General features: G+C 35.9%; 1 protein-coding gene across 1 annotated transcript in view; it reads right to left on the bottom strand.

The window, feature by feature from the left end:
- LOC117340060 (complexin-like) overlaps positions 1–21,265 on the bottom strand; it is a 175,983-nt gene that overhangs the window by 149,867 nt on the left and 4,851 nt on the right. Inside the window, exon 2 of the mRNA XM_033901828.1 lies at positions 18,058–18,132. The gene's annotated coding sequence lies outside the window, so the exon portion shown is untranslated. The remainder of the gene's footprint in view (positions 1–18,057; positions 18,133–21,265) is intronic.

Here is a 21,265-nt window from a genome sequence, read left to right as displayed (position 1 = left end):
ATAGCTTTAACATGCAAATATAATGTCAAACAATTAGCAGCAATATGAGCAGAGAAACCAAAGCTGTGACAAGTGATTACCGCCGCAGGATCCAAACAATAACAAAATCACTGTTCAATACGTATTTAATTAAGTGAACATGTTGTAAAAGAACCCAAACAAGTGTTGTGATCATTAAATTTGATATTAATATGTTATGTATAAGATGATTTGATGGCAAACGATACCTCAGAAGTATGGTTTCACAGAAACGACAGAAGTAAAATCGCAGAAAATATTGATTTTAAAGCTTGGCATGAAGCTATAGCGCTCACACACGAAGTTCTGACAGCCCAGCAGGACCAAGGTAGCACCTGTAGATCAATGTACTTATAAAAAGTCAGCCATACAGGAATTACGTTTTACTCATAATGACAGGCAAACATCAATCAAACATGTCAAAATTTTATAGCAAGCAACCAATCAAATGTCCATAATGTTACAAAACAGCCAATCAAATGTCTATAATGTTACAAAACAGCCAATCAAATGTCCATAATGATAGAAGATGACCAATCAAATTCATTTTAATTTTACCAAACAGCCAATCAAATCCATCATATTGACAGAAAATGACCAATCAAATTCATCATAATGTTACTAAACAGCCAATCAAATCCATCATAATTTTACCAAACAGCCAATCAAATCCATCATAACTTTACCAAATAGCCAATCAAATCCATCATAATGTTACAAAGTAGCCAATCAATTCCTTCATACTTTTACTAAACAGGCCATCATGGCATATATATCATAACTTTTATGTTATACCCAGGCTTGGTTTCTATACTGATATAGAGACAATTAAAACAAGAATGAGTGTCAGAATCTCAAAATACTGAAATACATGTTTTTGCAATAAATTAACAACAACATATACGGGAGAACATATTTCCAAAACACTGAATTCAGTATTAATACTGAAAGCTTTCATCAGTGAACAAGCTACAAAGCTTACTATCACTTGTGATGAAAATTCCTGATTTATTATCCAAACTATATCAAGTTTCTTCTGATACCCATATTATAGTCACTGACAAAATTGGCAGTCGTCATACACCATACATGCTGGCAGACAAACACTGGCACGTGATTGATACCTTGTTCACGGATGTCTTCGTAAAGAAATTTATCTTTTAAGAGAAAATGTTGATGGATCATAGCATGCTAGTTCCACATTACTTCAGACACTAGTCCAATGACTGAGTCAGCCTGAAATCAAAAACATAATATTGTATGCAAATTTTACATTGGTTCGTATGAGGCAAAAATGTTGTGGTCTTCGAAAATGAGAAGTGATCGTCTGTTTGCCCAGAGCCTCAACCGTAGAGCGTGATGGGATTCTTTAATTTGATTTTGAAACAAACAAAAATTCAGGTTTGTATAGACATTGAAGCTAGTTGTGTCACAAGCCAATTGTTTGTATTGATACCCTTGCCTCTTCATCAGCACAGTTCAGCAGACATTATCTGACCCATCTGTTTGCTGGTGGGCATAACTATTGTTCTCGCAGTTCTGAAGTGGCAGCTCTCAACGTGGAAGCCTTTTCCACTCGGAAATGTCCATGATCTGGTAAAGGCCATCCCAACAGGAGGCCGAAAACTGAATAGGAAGTGGCCGTAATCAACAGTACAGGTCATCTCAGAAGGAGGCTGCATAGTGAATTGGAAATGTCCAATTACCGGAGAGAAGCCCAGCCCGATAGGAGGCTGAATTGTCTACTTACTGGTACAGGTCAGCCCAGGAAGCTGACATTGAAAGTTGAAATTGAATACAATACGAAATACGAGATTGGAGAAAGATTATAATAGGTTTAGAATGCAGAGGTCTCCAGAGATGTCTCCATAAAGCTAAATGAACTAACAAGATTGCTGAATGAAAATGACAAGGGACAGGGGACCATCCTTGAGGATTAAAGAAGAACACTTGTACAATAGGAAATGCCTATAGGAAATGCCTGCTTCACGTTCCAAATACAGATGATAAAGAACAATATTGTAATGTATCTGCCTCATGAAAGAGGTACAACAGAAAAAAAAGGGGGGAAAAAGAGGCCCAATGGGCCTGAATTATTCACATGCATCAGGTAGTACTATTCACTTCTTTGATGATTCTCTGCCTTTCATTTTATCAAAAGAACATGTTATGATGTTTCTGAACAAATTTGACCCCTTGAATAAGAGTCAATTGTATTTCCTTTTACAAAATTTGTCGGGTATTATCCAAGAAACAACCTGCAATTCTAGATATTTTAGACAATCAGAAAAAGTTGTTTGAATTTTGAACAACTTTGATCCCTATGACTTTTAAAATGGGTCAAGAAATTTTCTTTTCGCAAATTATGTGGGAGCAAAAATCGTACCAGTCAAACCTCATGATTCTAGGCATATTTTTTTTAGAAGAATTTATTTAAAGGAAAAAGTTGATGCATTTTGGCCATGAATGAACTGAAGAATGCTTTTATACCAAGAAGCTCAAGAGATTCTCAGCAACAGATGGAATCAGAAATTTCAACTATCAAAATCCAAGATGGCCACCTATCAGCAGTTTTGATTCCAGATCTGACTAAAGATTGAATGGACAAAACAACGGACCAACTGGACCATATACAAAGAAAGATTTAGAAATATTCTTTCAGTGCTTAAAAAGAAAATAATAGTAAAAGCAATAACAATCTTAATTTACTGTCCACATCCCAGATGGCAACCTGTCAGTTGTTTTGTTTTCCTGATCAGGCTTATAATTCAATGGACACATTTGAGACCAATTAATTAAGCGGAACCTACAAGTGAAATTTCAGAAATATCCCTCCAATGCTTTTTAAGAAATAGCTATAACAATCTACAGTGGTCAAAATCCAAGATGGCTTCATGTTTTTCATGGAAGCCATGAAACAGGCATTATGTTAGTATCAATATTTTTGGTATTTTCGTTAATTTTTCTGTAATTTTGTCTTATCATTAAGATAAGTGAAAACTATAGAACCGGTCAGAAACAAAACCTTGACAGTAAGGAGATGTGAAGTGCTCCATTCATCTGTTACCAGCCTAGCAGCTTATTATGTCCGATACAACAACATATTAACACCAGTAATATCATGGACAATGTGTATTTATAACTGTATCAGTGGACATGGTGTCCATACTAACATGATGTCAGTTGACATCCTAACCTTTCTGTACCTAGTACAGGAATTAACAAGCATCTGTAACAAATCTGTCAAGTCTCGACCTTTAGACTGAATTCTTAGTGAATTTCAGAGAATTTTGGCAGTTTATTAGACACAACTTTTGCACTGTAAATTGTCAAGGTGAAAAAATGTTTATATTTTTATTAAACTGGGGGTTTAAATAAAATCCATTATTTTTTTTTATTTTACTTATTAGTTAATCCAACTAACAATGTATTAGGTTACAATAAAAGGTTTATATGAAAATACTAAAACAAAAAAATCTCCTCTTTTTTTTTTAAACCTTCTAACTGGAGATGTCCATGAGTTTTCCAGTTTTCACATGAGCCCCTGGCAGGTATTATATAAAAGGAACTTCAAATGTCAAAATCCAAGGTGGCTGCTTGTCAGCCATTTTGTTTCCCTGATCACACTCAAAAAATAAAATAGAACAGGTACAACTAATGTTTAATCATTACTTGAAATTTCCCCATTTGTCTGTGATAGATACAGCTTTCTTTCCCTTATATTAATGATGGTTTAACCTAAGGAACATTTTAAAAGGAACTGAAGAAGTCCCTGAATTTCAGAGCACTACATCAGTATTATTTCACTCTCACAAAATATACACTAGACAAGTCTGTTCCAGGAATTCTGCTGTGTCTGCAATTTCTGCATGGACCCAAGTATGCATGTAGGCAGCAAAACATAATTCTCAATGTTTCGATCTGAACAGCATAACGGTTGTCAGTCGAAAGATATACACACTTGACCTTGACCTTAAATTTGAGGCCATGACTAGACATCTCTTTTTTCATTTAGACCAATTATCCTTCATGATATAGAAAATTTTATCAGTCTCAGTATATATAGATTAATTTGACCTTGACCTTTAACCCTTGACCCAATGACCTTGACTACAGATCAGTCGTCATCAGCCGTCATCTTGAAAGACTTTTACATGATGAATACTAAAGGTTGCGGCCTGATACAAGTGCCTATCTTGAGAATGGTGAATTGACAAAAAATGTCCTTCTTAATGTTCGTTTATGTATTACCATGGTTACGACAGGGCATTCACCATATAAAAGCAATCTTGAGTTAATTTTAACTGTAACAACCAAAATGACAGACCTTGTTTTAAGTTAGGATAAAACTTGCAGTACATCTGGTTAACATTGATCTGTTAGTACTTTAGAACTAGTCATAAATGTCTCAGCCAATCAGAAGACAGTGTGTAACTAGTCATAAATGTCTCAGCCAATCAGAAGACAGTGTGTAACAAGTCATAAATGTCTCAGCCAACCAGAAGGCAGTGTGTAACAACATTTACTTATAAAACATGGAACTCTCATTGCCAAGGAATGACGAGTTTTACTGCTAAACTCGGTGAATCGATCATCTGTACTTAATGAATAGCCTTTTAAAGATCAATCAATATCTATATAATTTGGGTCCCAACTTTCATTCTCTGAGGATTACGCTTTCAGTTATAAAACAGTGGAAATTAATTCCTTGGTAAAACAGTTTCACATGGGTTAAAATCAATCCTCTGTACTTGAGGAATATAGCATTTTAAAGATTAATTCTTATTTTGTATTCAAGTCCAAACCTTTCATACTCCAGGGATTCACATTCTATAAAACATTGAAATTCCCTTCAATCATAAATGATTTATGCCAAATTTAGTGACATTTCCTTTAACTACTCTGGATTAGTAGCCTTTTAAGTAAAATTTGAGAACAGCTAACAGCTGACAGTTCACTGATGAAGGGAAACGTTAAAAGTCATAAATGTTCTAAAATTCAAATAATTTCCATCATATTAAAACTTTGATTAAACGTTCTAAAATTCAAGTAATTTCCATCATATTAAAACTCTGATTAAATTAAGCTGTCAAAATTTGAGTTTTCGAAATTTCACCTAATGTAATTAAAAAGAAGACTGGTAGAACCACACCCCTAATCGTGTATGCATTCACAATCTTCAAACTGGAATTGTACGACTGTAAATCTAATCTGAGTCTGCAGATGTGTGTCCATTGCATACTTATACATTACAAAGTCTGTAGGCGTGTCCAGTCTATCTACAATTACATCGACAGTGACTATATATAAACATCTGACGTCCCCGCTGTGTCTGGAGATTAACAGATATAGGAGGGCCTGTTCCAGGGACAGGGGCATGAACTGGAAGAGAATCACGATAAAGGTGTTTATCTTTTTCGTGTCTGGAATAAAAAAAATCTAACCCTAGCTCAAAATCAATAGGACAACTAATAATGCATGCTGTAACTGCACAAAGCAAATCCTGCAGAAAATTAAGTAATTACAGGGTTTTTTCTGTCAAATTTACATGACTCCAGGTAATGCCATTCCACAAAACAAGAGGACCATGAGGCCTGTATAGTGAAATGCAAGAGAGGGCAGTATAGTGAAACTGATAAGAAAGTCAGTAAATTTGTTGTGGGTTATTTTGGTTTAAAAGGAAAGATATCGGATATATATTTCCTGCTGTGTCTACTCTAGATCTGTATATTACTGATCTAAGAATAATTATTTTACTTAACTGCTATAGATCAACAGCTTACTGCTTATCACTCACCTGCTTCTAATGCAAGGGACAGCGGTGGCCGAGTGGTTAAGGTGTCCTGACACTTTAATACTAGCCCTCCACCTCTGGGTTGCGAGTTCGAAACCTACCTGGGGCAGTTGCCAGGTACTGCATGGCCGTAGGCCGGTGGTTTTTCTCCGGGTACTCCGGCTTTCCTCCACCTCCAAAACCTGGCACGTCCTTAAATGACCCTGGCTGTTAATAGGACGTTAAACAAAACAAACAAACAAAGCTTCTAATGCAACTTTGCTCAGCTGATTACAACATTATTCAAATATAAGAGTTATTGACCCCTATGACCTTCAAAGTAGGTCAAAGTCATTCTTCTGGAACAAACTTGGCAGCCTTCATCACAGTATGCTACAGCCCCAATATCAGGCTGGATATCTTTGTTCAAGTTGTTTAAAGATTTTGAGTCTATTTGGGCATGTGTGACCTTAATATAGCTTTAAGGTCATTCATTTGAACAAACTTGGTATACGTAGCCCTAATCAAGTTTCTAGGCATCTTGGTAATTGAGAGAAGAAGCTGCACTACAGCAAAAGCTTACTTGCCCTTCAAGCAGGTGAGCTTATAAATATACCTTACTTGGAAATTTACTTAAACTTGAATACTCAGATAATTTTTGTTTAGGATCTAGATGACATTTGAGATAATGAAATTCGGCAAATTTTTTTTTTTTTTTTTTTAAATACAATGAAATGTAAAGTTTCGAAACAAAATTGGTGTGGAATATCAAAATAAGTTTGATGACAACAGTCACAATACAGACTAGGAATTATAGAAGCGTCACCGAATAATTTCTATATTAATTCACAGTTCATCCTTCACTGAAACCTAATGAATATTTTAAATAAAAACGATTTCAAATGAAAGTGTCCTTATTTCTAATAAGAAACGATGTAGGCAGTGAAAATTTGTCTCCGAGGAGATTAATGTTGCAGAGAAATCACACAGCATCATTTTACCTCCGTAGCAGAGGAAATAAAAAGAAGGGCTTCCTGAAATTGATACATTTTCTTTGGGAGCAATGGATGACAGATGACAGAGTTACGGAATTGTTTAATGGGGTACCCTTGTTTTATTTCTCTCCGGAGCCTAAGGAATAGAAGTAAAGGACAACACTGCCGAAACCCATCAATTCTCTGATGTAAATTAAAAATGTTCCGCAAATAACTCCATGAGTTTTGAATGTAACTTCTGACAACAAGACTAATGTTGAGATTACTGAGCGTGATTAAATCTACTGAGCATGATTAAAACTAAATATGTACAGCCTTCAACTTTACGTAACCCACTTACAGCAATTAACTCCTCACCAATTACGGAGTAACCAAATCAGAGTTGTTGTTTACGACATGACGCACACGATTCGTCCCCCGATATTTTCTGCTTCAGTTGTACTGCTAGCTAACAATTATCCCAGAAGACAATTTTTAGCCTTTCCCAATGCATGGTCTGCAGGATTGCAACAAAACAAATTTTCAAGACAGAATTAAGTTTTCCAATTTTCTTTGAAATGTCTTCTGTACAGATCTCTAAGCAATTGCTGCGAGCACTTTAAACACAATTTAAATGCAAAGATTCTCATTGTTTACCTTAGAATGCATGCAAGGACATGATTTGATACCATAAATTCTGATAACCTTGGCAATATTGGAACACAAGTGCATTTGTAGCTTTTGAATAATTAAAAACAAGAAACAATTGAGGCTCAATCTGGCATTCTACATTGTTTGATCTTACTATACACAGTAACATACAAGACAAAAAAAAACGAAACAGTAAACTGAGAACATTAGCTTCTCATCTTGAGTGAATATCTGTGCCTCCTACTGGAGTAAAATCTATCTTTATTATAACAAGGTTTGGTCACAGGCACCAAATGTAGAAGGAGCGGAAAAATGCACGGCCAGACCGGGGTTCGAACCCTCGACATCCGAACACTAGCCGATGCTCTACCAATTGAGCTACCTGGTCGCCGAAGTTCAATCCAATCCAGTTCAGCTACATAACAATAGTTGTCAGAGAACATCATAGATTGTAAAGTAGGTTGAAATTCTGAATTAATTTTCAAAAAGTAGGTCAAAGGTCAACTGATCTGCAAATGTAGTAACAATGGAAAGGTCATGTCAGATGAAATACATATATCAAATATGAAAGAACTATCTTGTATGCTTAGCATATATATATGCTCAGTGGCCAAGGGTAAAAGTAGGTCACGGCCAAGGTCAGTGGTTCCGCAAATGTGATACCAATGGAAAGGTCTTGTCACAAGGAACACACACGTCAAATACCTAAGCTGTACGTATCCTCATTAGTATGAATGTGGTAAGGAAATAAATGGATTTAATTGAATAATGTATTAAACAAGAGGCCCAGAGGGCCTGTATCGCTCACCTGGTTTCATGAGATATGAAACAAGAATGATGCTTAAGCATATTTGTCGCTGGTATTGCTATGTCAATATATATCATAAGCATTTTATATGGGTACATGTACATTGGTTTTATTTTAATACTAAAAATGCCAAAAGGTACATTAATCCATGTAATGAAATTGACTTTTGGCGCGACCCCATAGGGATGCTACCACACAAATGTGAGTGATATCCATTGATTAGTTTCAGAGAAGATCTTGTTTAGACCAATTGGCCCCTTTTGACCCTGCCCTCTGCCCCCTGGGGGTCAGCTCCTTCCTTTATACAATTTTGAATCCCTACCCCAATAGGATGCTAATAGTCAAATATGAGCTGTTTCAGAGAAGTTGTTCATATCAATTTAGCCAAATTGACCCCTTTTGGCCCAGCCCCTCAGCCTCCTGGGGGTTGGCCCCATCATTTGTACAATTTTGAATCCTTAACCAAAGTGAATGCTACCAGTCACATATTAAAGATATCCATTGCTTATTTTCAGAGAAAAAGTTGTTTATATCAATTTTGCCAAAATAACCCCTTTTGGCCCCGCCTCTTACGTCCCCTGGGGTCAGCCCTGTCATTTGTACAATTTTGAATCCCTACCCTAGGGGGTTGCTACCAGGCAAATATGAGTGATATCCATTGCTTAGTTTCAGAGAAGTTGTTTATATCAATTTAGTCGAATTGACCCCTTTTGGTCCCGCCCCACAGCCCCCAGGGAGGTAGACCCCACCATTTGTACAATTTTGAAACCCTACCCCAAAGGGATTCTCACAGTCAAAATTGAGCAATATATATTGCTTAGTTTCAGATGAGAAGTTGTTCATATCAATTTAGCCAAATTGACCCCTCTTGGCCCCACCCCTCAGGCCCCCCGGGGGTCAGCCACACCATTTGTACAATTTTGAATCCCCACCCCATAGTGTTGCTACCAGGCAAATATGAGCAATATCGTTTGTTCGGTTTCAGAGAAGAAGTTGTTTTTATAAATATAGCCCAAATGACCACATTTGGCCCCGCCCTTCCGGCCCCTGGGGGTCAGCCCCATCATTTGTACAATTTTGAATCCCCACCCCAAAGTTATGCTACCAGGCAAATATGAGCGATATCCATTGCTCGGTTTCAGAGAAGAAGTCGGTATCATCAATATAGCTATATTGACCCATTTTGGCCCCGCCCCTCAGGCCCCTAGGGGGTCAGTCCCATCATTTGTACAATTTTGAATCCCCACCCCAAAGTGATGCTACCAGACAAATATGAGTGATATCCATTGCTCGGTTCCAGAGAAGAAGTCGTTAATATCAATATAGCTTTATTGACCCATTTTTGCCTCGTCCCTCAGGCCCCTAGGGGGTCAGCACCACCATTTGTACAATTTTGAGTCCCCACTCCATAGTGATGCTTCCAGACAAATAGGAGCAATATCCTTTGCTTGGTTTCAGAGAAGAAGTCGTTTATATCAATATAGCCAAATTGACCCATTTTGGCCCTGCCCCTCAGGCCCCTGGGGATCAGCACCACCATTTGTACAATTTTGAATCCCCACCCCATAGTGATACTTCCAGACAAATAGGAGCAATATCCTTTGCTCGGTTTCAGAGAAGAAGTCGTTTATATCAATGTAGCCAAATTGAACCCTTTTGGCCCCGCCCCTCAGGCCCCTGGGGGGTCAGCCCCATCATTTGTACAATTTTGAGTCCCCTACCCATAGGGATGCTTCTGACCAAATTTGGTCAAATTCTGATCAATGGTTATGAAGAAGAAGTCAATTGTTGACGGACGGACGGACGACAGACGACAGACAACAGACGACGGACGACGGACGGACGGACGACGGACGCCACGGTATGGCATAAGCTCACCTTGGTCCTTCGGACCAGGTGAGCTAATTATATGTTATCAAATGAGAGATATCTTTCTTCATCTAAATGATGGGTTAAAATGTTATACTGTGTTTTAAAATGTCCATCATATTTCTTGATAAACCACATCGCTTATAGATAAGACTCCCATAAATTATTGTCCCAGTATACATGTATTTAGGTTACTAAGGTTTTAAAGTCAAGCATTCAATTTACAGCTTTTTTCTCCATATATGAATTTATCTTGATCGTGATTATATATCTGATATTTGAACTTTTGATAGAAGAAACGTATCTCGTAAATATTGTATGTTACCTTTGAATGAGTCTATACCTAATCCGATTCAGGTGATTAATTTGTGCAGAAAATAGTTCGGAATACTCAGTGTTAAAGTAGGTTATTGTCTATGATTTCAACATTTCGTCTATAATTTAAGAATATTTAAATTACTCTATCCTATCCTTAACTCATCAGGATTTTTAGTATAAATAAGGAACTTTTGATTTCCTCAAGAGTTATGAATGAATTTTGTTCTCGCTGACTTTTGATGGCTGTGGCTGTGCAAAGCACATATAGAAAGAAAATTATTGTATGATAAAAATCATGATGCATATCTCCCATTGAGTGAAAACTATTGTATGATCAAAATCATGACGCATATCTCCCATAGAGTGAAAATTATTGTGTAATAAAACTCATGACGCATATCTCCCATAGAGTGGAAATTATTGTTTAATAAAACTCATGACACATATCTCCCATAGACTGAAAACTATTGTATAATAAAAGTCATGACGCATATCTCCCATAGAGTGAAACATTCTGTATTTTCTCTATTGATTTGGCTCCCTCAGCTGGACAGATGAAATAGTTCAAAATGATGTCTTCTTCCATTAAAGACTTGCTCCAAATGTCTGTATGAATTCCTTAAACATGCATTGGTTTGTGGTTTAGAGGTTTAAACACAGGTACAGCCTGCCAATATTCTGGCATGTCCTGAATAATTCAACCATTCATAACCACATCTTCCAGTTCCAAGCACCACGCGCACAGTCATCTTCATAACACTCAAAAAAAAAAAGATTTAAATTTGTATTAAAATTTACAGTGAGCATCATTTCCGCTGATTTCCGCAATCTGCTAATAACAATCAGGACACCAAAGAATCATAGAATTTCTTGAATTACGTTGCAATCAAAATGCTTTGAAGGAAGAATTTTGCTGGCAAAGTTGCAAAGCTGATTGAGCTACAGAAGCTGTTGCATGGAGTGTTTCTTTCCATGTATACGACTTTTCTGAGATAAACCAAAGTCAGCGTCAATTTTATGAAAAGATACCCTTATTTAATAGCAGTTTAAAAAGCAGTATTAAAAGATATGCTAAAGAAGAGGCACTAAGGGTCTGCATCATTTATAAGGATAGTTAAGCAAAATCATCCCATTTAAATAATAGTTCCATTTTTGGCTTCTATATAAGTGAGACTACACCTTTCCTATCTAAGTATGCTTCGTAGTAAATCTGGTTTGGGGTGTTTTGTTTTGTCCTATTAACAGCCAGGGTCATTTAAGGATGTGTCTAGTTTTAGAGGTTGAGGAAAGCCGGAGTACCTGGAGAAAAACCACCAGTCTACGGTCAGTACCTGGCAAAACTGCCCCACGTAGGTTTCAAACTCGCAACCCAGAGGTGGAGGGCTAATGATGAAGTGTCGGGACACCTTAACCACTCGGCAACTGGGGCCCCCATCTGGTAGAAGTTAATGAACAATTAAGATGGAAGTGAACGATGTCTGCTTTTTCAGTTTTTCCAAGCCTTACAGAGAACCATACTTTACAAAACAATTGATTCCAGTGTCCCAACACCAGCACAGATGCTTCAGAATAAATTAAGTTGAGATCTGATTACCATTGGACTAACTACCAGTTAAGACAACTACAATTTACACATGGATGGCCCAATCGATTTGGATTGAAGTACACATAAGATTGATGTGTTAGTCATTTCATGCCCCTAATATGTGTGTGTGTGGAGTTGTATAATGGGAATCTTAGCTTAAATTAATTAAGACACAAGTATATATTATATAAATACACCCAAATATTCCAAACTGTGCCTTAAATGACAAATACCAGAGCTACAGGAACAACCAACTTCAACTAGAGCTGTCAACGAGGGGGTGACAAGTATATCCCCCGCTTTTCCATGATTGGTTTGGATACTTTGTGAAGCTGCCTATTTATGGTACTATGACCAAATCAACATATTCTATGTTAAGGTAAGAACTAAGTGAATGCAAAGCCGAACAAAATTTTACTCCTTTTTTTTAAAGAAAAAGGGGCACAACTCTATTAGAACTGGCAATTTGGCAAAATCTTTGCATAGAGCTAAGCCTCATAGGGTCCTCTAACTACATACCAAATTTTAGTAAAATCCATTGAAAACAAAGCAAATGCATAGCCGGACAAGCTAGTAACCATTTTTTACATAAAGGGGCATAACTCCGTAAAAAGGTTTTTTTCGGAAGAAGCTGTTACTGGAGACACAACTTCATGCCATCCTTTAACTCTGTATAAAGTTTCAAGAAAATCCATCAAAAACTAAGTGAATGCATAGCCGGACAAAATTATCACACATTTTGTATGAAAAAGGTGCATAACTCTGTTAAAAAGGGCTAAAGTGGCATAATTTGTTTAATAGGACTACTTGGGGAAAATCACAACACCATATGGTCTTTTAACTATACACCAATTTTGTGAAAACTGAAGAAATGCATAACTGGACAAAATTATAACCATTTTTCAAATAAAGGGCATAACAATGTAAAAAAAGCATTTTTTCGGAAAAAGCATTTACTGGAGGCACAAGTGCATGCTGTCCTTCAACTGTGTAAAAAGTTTCAAGAAAATCCATTGAAAACCAAGCAAATGCATAGCCGGACAAGCTAGTAACCATTTTTTACATAAAGGGGCATAACTCTGTAAAAAGGGTTTTTTCGGAAGAAGCCGTAACTGGAGACACAACTTCATGCCATCCTTCAACTCTGTATAAAGTTTCAAGAAAATCCATCAAAAACTAAGTGAATGCATAGCTGGACAAAATTATGACACATTTTGTATGAAAAAGGGGCATAACTCTCTTAAAGAGGGCTTAATTGCAAAATCACTGCAGGGGACACAAGTTCATATGGTCTTCTAACTATATACCAAATTTAAGTGAAATCCATAAAGAAATGAGCGAATGCATAGCCGGACAAATTTTGTGACGGACGGCAGACGGACGGACGGACTAGGTGCTTCCAGTATACCCCCCTAACTTCGTTGCGGGGGGTATAATGAACCTCAGCATCTATTTATATATCAACACAGGTATTAAATTTGATAATAATATGTGATTTTTTTTAAAAGAAGGATTTTGAAGCAAAACATTTTAAATTTTCAATTTAGGCCAGTTCCTCAGATCTTGTCTGTGGTGCTCGATAGCTCTGTGTTTCCACGAGCATGCAAGAAAGCTCCAGACAAAAAATGACTGTAATGATATAAAAGATTTTTTTTTAAAGATATACGTGTGTAGCAGAACTGGACTGGGGCAATCATCAGCGACTAGGTAGCTCAATTGGTAGAGCATCCAGCTAGTGTTCGGATGTCCCAGGCTCGAACCCCGGTAGTTCAATTGGTAGCTCAACTGGTAGAGCATCCGGCTAGTGTTCAGAGGTCCCGGGTTCGAACACCGATAGTTCAATTGGTAGCTCAACTGGTAGAGCATCCGGCTCAAGTGTTCGGAGGTCCTGGGTTCGAACCCCAGTCTGTCTGCTACATTTTTCTCCTCTCCCGTTACATAATTGGAAAGATTGCCTACCCTTGTTAAAGCATTTAGAGTATGCTTAGCAAGGTGATATCCGAACTTGTGGTCTTCCGGGGCGAAGACTTGAAAAAGGAGAGAGGAATGTAGTGGAACTGGACAGGGTCAATCATCGGCGACCAGGTAACTCAAGTAATAGAGCATCAGATCAATGACATCCTAATCTCTTTTCCTTCACTAAAGAAAATAGTATTTTAAAATTTTTACATAAACTTTTCCTCTATTAGGTCTCACAATACCTGTTTAAACGACATTGCAGTGTTCCTTTAAATTTCGCTTAAGAATACTAACAGACTTTTGGTTACAATCCCTTTATTCCTACATATCATACTTCCCTCCCTACCCACCATCCTTTTATGTAACACTGACCCCCTTACCCCATGGATGTTCCCTATACATTAATTAATTTCCGCTCAGCCATTTGTACTGGTAGAGTATCACAGGAAAGTTGATGTAAGTGACTGACTTGACAAGCAATGGCTTCTCTGTCACAATCTAAGCACTTCTCCACCTTCAGGCTAGGTGGGCTAAGATTGAAACAACATTTTACCATCATAAAAATATAGCTTGTATGTTATTAAGTACAGTTCATCATTTTTTTTGCATTCAATTTCACTAACTCTTTGATGACACATATATAGCCTTATTTCACCCTGAAGCATGACTGGAATATTACATCCACAGAGAAAATTTCTCCTGCATTATATTCAACAGAACTTCCATCTTACCAATCCTATTAAGATTTTTATGTATTTTTTTCCCTGCTGAAATAAGAAAATGGTTTCTGCATACAAAACGCTAACAAATGCCCCTATCTATTTCCTGCTTTACACATCTTCCTGCAATATATACAAGTATTCTTTCTCAATTTTTTCAAGCCAGTTGCTAAATTAAAAGATGTCTGCAAGACATGTAAGCCCCCATACCCATATAAAATCGGATTCATTTTTGACAAAACTTTGATTGAGTGCTTGGATGGCACCACTTTCAAGAACAAAGGTCACGGGGTCAACGCCTATGGAGATTTAACATTAGCGCCGGCCCCCACTTCAGTTTATTTTTATTTTTTTTCATCATATGTAGATGCATGAAAATAAATCATAATCGCATAAATAATGAACCATTATATCAACCGACAGTCGTAGTGGACCTCCTTGCATAACACCAATTTGAGTGAAGGGGGTACCCTAACAAAATGGTCAATTATTTTCACAGGCTTATGTATAGATTCGAAAATCAAATATAACATTTAACAGTGTATAAATTTGCTGTTATTCTGATACCAAATAGTTCATATTGATATACATCGATTAACATAGTGATACATTTAATCAGACTAACATGAAAATTTTTCACAAAATGTATCCAACATTGTTAATTGAATTAGTATAGTCATATAATCACAGTCTGTATTTTAACTTCTAAACTGAAGTGGTTGCAAAATGCTGACTTCACCATTTATGACCTTGATGAATAGTTGAATAATCTTGCTATCTTAAAAGTTAAATATGAAAAGGATGGAGTAAGAAAAATGTACTGGTATACTGCATGAAAATCTTTCATCTATACATATGAAAAAAATGTTTATTTTGAAATATAAGCTTACATTATTTCCAACTAAATACAATTTCACACTTTATAATTTGAAGATATATATTCTTATTATACTGAAGAAGATGGCATTGTTGTCAGTTAAAATCAACAGAGAAGAGATTGTTCGGTACTCCAGATAGATTGTGTGATAAATTTTACGAAAAAAAAAAATTAAAGCAAGAATTCCATGGAAGTGACCTTTACACAAGTAAAAAAAAATCCCATGCAAGCACTTGTGGTAAGGAAAAACTGCATGAAAATAAAGGTTCATGGGCCCAAGGGAACTTGAGTATTTGCACGTAAACCACAGCGTGGACCATATCACTAATTAACACCTCCGATAGCCTATCAAATCCATCATGATGTTATCAAATATCCAATTAAATACATCATTATGTAATCAAACAGCAAATCAAATTATCATGACCCTATAAAATTCATTATGATGTTATAACACAGCCAATCAAATCCATCATAACATTACCAAAGAGCAAATCAAATCCATATCATAATGTAACCAAACAGCAAATCAAATCCATCATGTTATAAAACAGCCAATCAAATCTATCATAATGTTACCAAACAGCCAATCAAATCCATCATAACTTAACCAAACAGCCAATCAAATCCATCATAATGTAACCAAACAGCAAATCAAATAAATCTTTCATGATGTCATAACACAGCCAATCAAATCTTTCATGATGTTATAAAACAGCCAATCAAATCTATTATGATGTTATGAAACAGACAATCAAATCCATCATGATGTTCCAAAACAGCCAATTAAACCTTTCATGATGTTATAAAACAGCCAATCAAATCCATCGTGATGTTATAAAACAGCCAATCAAATCCATCATGATGTTATAAAACAGCCAATCAAATCTATGGTGATGTTACAAAACAGCCAATCAAATCCATCAGTAACAAATATTTGAATTCTAGCATGATTTTCCTTCATCTTGAAGATCTAGAAAAATAATTTTTCATGTGTCACTATAACAAAAATCTATTTCAATATCTAATCTACTGCTTCAAACAAGCTAATTACACTCCTACAGATACCAGTCTCCTGGGACTGGGATATGTTGTAGAACATAATTACACACACGAAATGGATATAAGAAAATAACAAGTTAATGTCTCCATGCATGTAAAAGGCATATTAAAAATGAAACGTCACAAGCATAATTTTTAAAAGATTACAATGAAAATGTGCCATACCGATAACGAAAAATACTCATTGATCTCTGCTGTTTACAAATCAATACAGCTTCATATCTAAAATACATATTATCTAGATGTTAATCAAACAGACTGGAGTTTTATACAACATCACATCGGAAGAGAAGCATATTGACCGATATTCAGGAATTACCAGATATATCCTATAATGATTTTTACCAGTACCTGCATGAACACACTGGACCACCATTTTCTAGCTGTCTTCATTTTTAAGCCATATATTTATATACATTTTTATGTAAACATACAAAATGTAAAGGATCAACAAGTCAAATACAGTTTAATTATTATTAACATTTTCAAGACATGTAGTGCCTATATCTTCAGGCGATCACTTTTAATGTCTTAGTAACAACATTATGACATAATACAATCAATAACATAAGGGGAGATAATAATTTTAACAAAGTTTAAGGTGTAACGACACTAATTTAATACCATTTTGTGCTGGTTTGAATAGTTTCACAAACATGTACTCTTTGCAAAGCCTTTCTGTGGTACTTGTGTATGCCATCATATGAAAGGGATACACAAAAAATTAATAATCCTCTGCCACAACTTTCTATATGTCCACTGAGTGGAATTTTTTGCTTCACAGGCATTCAAATTTTTTTCTGTGAAAGTGAATTGATTCAGATAATGCCTATATCTATACATTAAATCAGTAATGTCGGATACATATGTAGTAGCTTAACACGGCGAGCTGTGTGGCAACACAATACATGCAGTGCCGAACACTGGCCCACCATTTTCTGTACTCTTCAGACTTGTATATGCCTACACAAAATCAGTAAGATCTAAAAGTATATTAATTTTAAACACAGGGCCGCTATTTTATGTCCCCACTTAAGACAGACATGCATACTAACAAAGAGAGAATCAAACAAGTAATTTGGCCATTACTTTTCGTTTCCCATCAGCCATATAGATAGTGGATACAAACATGAAAAAGTGAGATGCAGTTCTTTTCCAGGAAGGTGGGATCATTCTAATAACCATCTTGAAGGCAGTTAGAAGGCTGTTGATAATAAAATGAAATAGAATTGGCCATTCAGACTCCCTCACAACCAATCTAAGCATGGCCTCAGATCAATGTAAAAACTAGACTGCAGCTAGTCATAGTAATTTAAACACACAATAAAATTAATGAAAAATGCCACAAAGTGTACTTGTTATTGGTACATCCTGGAACACAAACCAACCTAAAACAGAAACTTTACAATACACTAAACATTGTCTGATTGTCTGCACCACTCACCTACACATGTGACAGATGACAAGTCCCGGCCAGTACGAACCGCAACTAATTGTCACATCCAGTAAATGCCTCTATCTAAAAAAAAAAAAAAAGAATGGAGTAATTTAAATAAAAAGACAAATATTTTAAGAGAATTTTGTAACTTATCAAATATGATAAAGTCAACGACTGATTAAAAAAATGTTTTACAGAAAAAGTTCGAGATAATACTATATATTCCACATGGATGAATGTCTGTCCAATTTTAAACATTATCTTCATCACTATTACATCATCTCAAAATTATACCTGACAAAACAGTGTACATGTACTTTGTGGTTTCAAAAATATGTCCATGTGTATACCACACATATTTATATAGATATATCATTATATGGTAAGCGGGTACTGATATATATATCTCACATACAACAAAGATCATAGTCACCTAATACAGTGTAGCTCCTCGGAGCATCGAGAGAATCATGCTGTGTTAACTAAATATTAATCAGAATAACCGTTTATTTTCATGATAGTTTCACAATTTTGAACAGAAGATAAAAATTATACCTGTAAACTCCTAGCCATGTCACAGAAAACTAGAAAGCATAAAAAATCACAACCGTAACTAAATCCTGTTTTATATTCAGCCAGCATGAGGAAAAGTTCAATATAAACGATCTACGTTTTGTAAAAAGAATTTTAAAACCCTCACAATACCAGGAATACAACTAGACTCGGTGACTAAAGACCTAGTCATCAAACAAACTTTACACCCACGTTTATACCTTTGACCAGCTTATATATAATTATATGACATATACAGTTGTATTACTCAATGGTGCAGACCTACCGTATGTGTAAGTACAGCAGATTAACGTCCCTGACTGCTTTATATATATGTATCTCCATTCATGAAGCTTAAGAATTTCTAATTTGCTTTTCTTATTTTTTATTTTTTTTTTAAACATACAGACTTTGAGCTGTTTTCCCATTTTCCCACTTGGAGTTGTATTCCAATTTTTCTAATTTGGAGTTGTTTTCCATTTATCATCTATGACTTAATTGTTTCCCATTTTCTATTTATGAGTTGTTTCTCATTTACTAACTTGGAAAGGTTTTCCCATTTTCTAACTATGAGAGGAGAAAACAGTAAATTATCTTAAAGTTTCATTGTTTCTTTGTTAATTTATTGCCCTGTGAACAGCCAGGGTCATTTTGATGCAGGGTCTCCTTGTAGTAGTTGGTGGCTACCTCAATGAAGAACATACAGGAGGCACATGAAATGCACAACAATAAGGGTAAAGTGTCAAAGTGTCTTGCCCAAAGACACAACCTCTACAACTCACTCTGACACGGGAAAGGGGTGTCAAACCACTCACCTCGGATCATGAAGTTACATGGCTGGCACTCTGACCGACAAAGCTATTGTAGCCCCTTTAGAATGAACGATTGTTTATGATAAAAATACCCAGGTAGATAAGCTATATGGTTGTAGATTAATCCTACAAAGTTACTTGGAAATTAACATTTGTTTCTTCTAAATATATTAAGAAAATAGACGGCAATGTGAATCCTTGTTATCAACGTTAATTATTAATGAAATATCTCGCACATAAAACATACATGGAATTTAAAAAAAAAAACATATTCATAAGCAAAGGTCACTATAGAGGTCACCACTACCTTATATGGTAACCATTGTGTCACTTTTGACATCACAATGGATCAATGCTGATACATGCAGGCAAAATTTTATTTTATTTTTGAAAAATAGTACATACTAATACAGCCACATTCGTTATCTCAAACTCTGATAACTTGACGACTCTGTTTACTTTGGTGTTTGGTTTATTTTGTTTTAACGTCCTATTAACAGCCAGGGTCATTTAAGGAAGTGTCAGGTTTTGGAGGTGGAGGAAAGCCGGAGTACCATGGGTATCGAACTTGCAACCCAGAGGTGGAGGGCTAGTGATAAAGAGTCAGGACAACTTAACCACTTGGCCACTGCAGCCCCTTTGATTTGAAGTAAAAAATCAGTTCAACAGTAAAAATTCAATATATAATATAGACTCGGTTACATCAAATACTAGGATATCTTAAAGTTTTTCATGAAACCCCCTGACACGATAATAATTAAGCTTAAGGTTTGACTGTATTTCTATAATAGATCCTGGGTCCAAGAATACAAATTCATGACTGTATATATATATACCCATTCAAATATTATCATTTTCATATGTCACGTAAATTCACCATTCCAAGTGCAAGATCGATGCATAATCAAAATGCTGTACACCTAAGGGACAATGAGCTTTTATTACTTTGTCATGTGTTAGTGATTTTTAAATGGAAGTTTAGACCAGAAATAATATAATTTCAGCTCATTCAGTAATTTCAATGTTTCTAGTGAAATTATGGGGTAATGAAGCATCATCATCAGATTTAAATACCAGCTTGATTTTAAATTTATGTGTGTCATGTTTTAATTGTCATATTGGTCTCCTAGCTTCATGCTAGGGGCAATTTCCCTTCAGCTCAGTCGGTAGAGAGGCAGGCCAGTAAGCCGAGGGTCAAAGGTTCGATCCCTGATAAAGACACATGTACCACTCACTTTCCTTATTTAATTAATACATTAGATGCTATCGACCAATCCAAATGCAAGCTATAGGAGAATGAATATTCGAGGTTATCAGAACCTGCAGGGCTTTTTCTCACTGGTTAATGGGATATATGGGGCCTTTTTGCCTCATTTTAGGAAGAAAATTGGTGAATTGGGAAAGAGTAAGCTGCAAATCTTGGTAATTTAGTTGAAATATGAAATAAACTTTGATTTGGAATAGGGCCCATTAACAGCCCCAAAATGCCCTAAAAAAAAACTCTGACCTGGGTTGATGTGTGTTCAATGGCTGGTTTTATTTAAATAGTGTACATACTGATACAATCAACTAGCTTCACACTAGTTTGAATTTCTCTTTGGCTCAGTTGGTAGAGCAGCAGACCAATAAGCTGTCGGTCATGGGTTTGAATTCCCCGTGGGAACATACATTTACTTGCTTAAGATTTCTGTTGAACATATATCATATACATACATAAAGAGACATTATTGATTTGTTTCTTAAATAATATACCTTAAATCCTTCAAAACGACATTGATATTCTCAATCATTCAAAGCACATGATGAGTGATGATGCTGTGTTTGTCACAAGTCTCCGCTTTAATGCTCAC

This window comes from Pecten maximus, chromosome 12 (genome assembly GCF_902652985.1).
Source record: "Pecten maximus chromosome 12, xPecMax1.1, whole genome shotgun sequence".
Classification (NCBI taxonomy): Eukaryota; Metazoa; Mollusca; class Bivalvia; order Pectinida; family Pectinidae; genus Pecten; species Pecten maximus.
Note: the sequence above shows the minus strand (reverse complement) of the source record. Positions and strands in the feature narration are given on the sequence as shown.